The sequence below is a fragment of the Strongylocentrotus purpuratus genome, unplaced genomic scaffold (genome assembly GCF_000002235.5).
Source record: "Strongylocentrotus purpuratus isolate Spur 01 unplaced genomic scaffold, Spur_5.0 spur5_scaffold_16, whole genome shotgun sequence".
Classification (NCBI taxonomy): domain Eukaryota; kingdom Metazoa; phylum Echinodermata; class Echinoidea; order Camarodonta; family Strongylocentrotidae; genus Strongylocentrotus; species Strongylocentrotus purpuratus.
In genome coordinates, this window is record NW_022145601.1 from 2,333,203 (window position 1) to 2,336,210 (window position 3,008).

At 39.6% G+C, this 3,008-nt stretch overlaps 1 long non-coding RNA gene across 1 annotated transcript; it reads right to left on the reverse strand.

Annotated features, from left to right (window-relative positions):
• Positions 1–676: 676 nt before the first annotated feature.
• LOC115924451 lies at positions 677–2,478 on the reverse strand. The gene is made up of 3 exons (XR_004064309.1): positions 2,374–2,478; positions 1,068–1,212; positions 677–740 (listed from the first exon to the last, which is right to left on the reverse strand). It is a non-coding gene; the product is annotated as an uncharacterized LOC115924451 (long non-coding RNA).
• Positions 2,479–3,008: the final 530 nt, after the last annotated feature.

The window sequence follows — 3,008 nt, forward strand, 5'->3', positions numbered from 1 at the left end:
GTTTGGTAAACGGCTCCCTCAGGTCTTCCACATCGACGGCCGCTCCCGATTTGGACAAAAGCAGTTTTTGTACCAACTGCGTCAGCTGCTGCTGCCCTTCCTCCAGCCTCTGCAGCGTACAGTGTGCCTGCACTTGAAAATTGCCTGAGAAGAAAAAAAACAGACACATAAAATACATTATAATAACAGTTAAAGTCATTAAAAAGTTTGACAGCAAATTAATAGGATATTTTGGCGAGATATGTTTGATAGCTGAAAAATTTAGTCACTTCAGGAATATATCACCCAGCTTCAAAGACGACACCTGTGCAGCGCTTCCAACAAAGTATACATACTGTAAGGATTTAAAAGCGACTCTTCTGTAAAAAAACTATACCCATGCCTTGTTGATGAAATAAATTACATGTACGCCGAGATAATCTGCCTCTCTTATCCAATCCAACAGTATTTTAGTGTAGCAACTTAGTACAAATGGCAAATGTTGTTTTGTTAGTTTCTACGCTCTACAGTATATGTTCTGATGATAAAAAAACCCATCAGAAACTTTTGTTTGTGAAATGCTATCTGAAAAAAACTTACTTTCGAAACCCGAGCCCTTGCTGGAGTTGTGGGTTGGAACTGAAAAATGTGATGTGGACTTGGACTTCGCATTCAGTTTCGGCATTGGTATCTCTGCTGCCACAGCCTTAGTCGTTCCTCCGCGTACATGTTGTTTTCTTGGGTCCTAACCGATTCAAGATCTGAAAAACAGAGACACATTGCAGATGTTAAAAGGGATATCAAGACATGACAAGAATTCTCATAAACTGAACAAACTTTTGGGTAATGCAAACTTCTTGTCCGAAATTTATGCCTAGATTACAAATTAATTTCCAGTTTTGCCGGAATGGTGCCACATCTATTAATCATCATTTTGCATGGCTGGGACACAAAGCAGGTCTAGCTATCCCAAATAAATTATCTTAGGTTTTCATCTGTTGGATTTTGAAGAAAACAAGAAATAAGATGTAAATTATACGTCTCTGGCCGAACCAAGCACTACTAACCATCAAGAGACAAATACTTACCAGCGTCAATTCCGGAATCACTAGAAGATTTGCTAAATCTCTGGGGAAGACGTCTCTTTCGCTTCTACATAGCATCATCTTCCGATACCAGGTTTGACGTGTCCTCTGCCTTCCTGGCGATGCTTTTGCGCTTTCACATAGTTGCCTGTATGTAAAAATAAAACAAATCAATCCTTAAGTTATTAATCTACGTTATTGGAAATCAATTTCTTTAAATAATGTGTCATCTGAACTAAAAAGATTTTTTTTAAAGTGACGAAATTGAGAACAAGATAGGCCTATAGATCTAGGTCTCGATATTTCTAAAAAAAACAATATCCATACAAAAAAGGTGGTTTGGGGAGCTATTTCAATTGCCTAAAAAACAAACCTGTTGTAATAGGGGGTGGGATAATATAAAGTTGCTAAATGGTGGTGGAGGGAAAAGCATGGAATGTTCCACTCCCATGGGATTTTAAATGCTATTGAGGGAAGAGTAAATAAGTCGAGAAATGAGCTGGTAGTCGAGGGACGTATTTTCTTCACGAAATAGCATTTTAAATCCCGATGGGAACTTTCCATGATTTTTCCAGACAGCAAAGTTAACAACTCAACTGTTTTAATCATCCGATTACCATGTAATGTAACGAGCCATGCGCACATACCCACTCCATCAAAGAGTCCATGCTATTATGCGTATTGACCTCTAGCACTGCACTACGTGTTAATAGGCAGCATTTGCTCAAAAGGAATAGTCAATACACATAATACACATATGAACTTATCATGCCGATGCGGCTGTAAGCAAATGTTGACAGTAGATCTAGATTTTCTAGATCTAGACAAACAATTTGAATTTCTAAATTGTTCTTTCTCACAAAATAACATCGGTAAGTTGAACAAATTGTATTTTATTAGACTACTGCTATTTAGGTGTCATCAATTGTCACTAAAGTACCGATTTTTAGTGAAAGAGTTTTGTACAGTGGTGTTTGAAATGTTGAGTATCAATAGCACAGCTTTTAATACACACAGCCAGAATAGTAATGCAGCTATGTATGCACTAACTCCAAGAAGCTCCGACGCCGTTCGGCATCGGAGCTTCCTGGAGTTTATGTGTGCACATACCCTAGCCTACCCAATTACCATACCAGTCAATGCAATGAAAGTTTCAACGGCCTGCACATGCGACATAGAGTCTGCCGTACTTTTAGTTTTAATGCAAAATTGCAAATAATCAATATTTTATTTCATTTTACATGCTTCAAAATCAATCAAACAAAGCTTAAATTCCTTACAGATATCAAAATGTTAAAATAACGCTTACCTCGGTGTCGCAGTCTAACATATTATTTGAAATCTCGAAGTCACGTCATCAAGCAGTCAACTCGTCAGTCAGTTTAAAACACGCGGCATGCAGCTCTGGAGCGAGCTAGCGCGCCGCACCGGCCGTGCCGGATACGATTCACTGACCTATACAGTGGTACGATTATATACGGTGCGTACGCACTTTGTATACACGTGGTTGAATGGAGCATAATAAATGATGTAGCGCGGTCGGACTGATTGGGCTGGGGGGGGGGGGGGGGGGGGGGGGGGCACAAACATTATGTGAGGGGGAGGGGTCACTCCTTATGTATTTCTTTTTTCTTCATCTGCATCTGCATCTGCATCTGTCTGTGACGTACAATCACCAGCATCTGGTTGTCACCTTATGTTTTCTATTTTTTTCCTCAAAATTATTGGGGGCACGTGCCTCCCTACATCGCTACGCCACAGGAGTGCATCAGTTTCACATACCTCGACCCCCCCCCCATGCGTATGCATGTGGCCTAATTTCGCCAGCTGGTATTTTTTAAGAAATATTTATTTGGACATAAAAAATAAATTCAACAAAATACGTCTGAATAAAACGTTCTGTAAACGTTTTACAGGACCTATCCAAGAACGTTTAATTTGTAA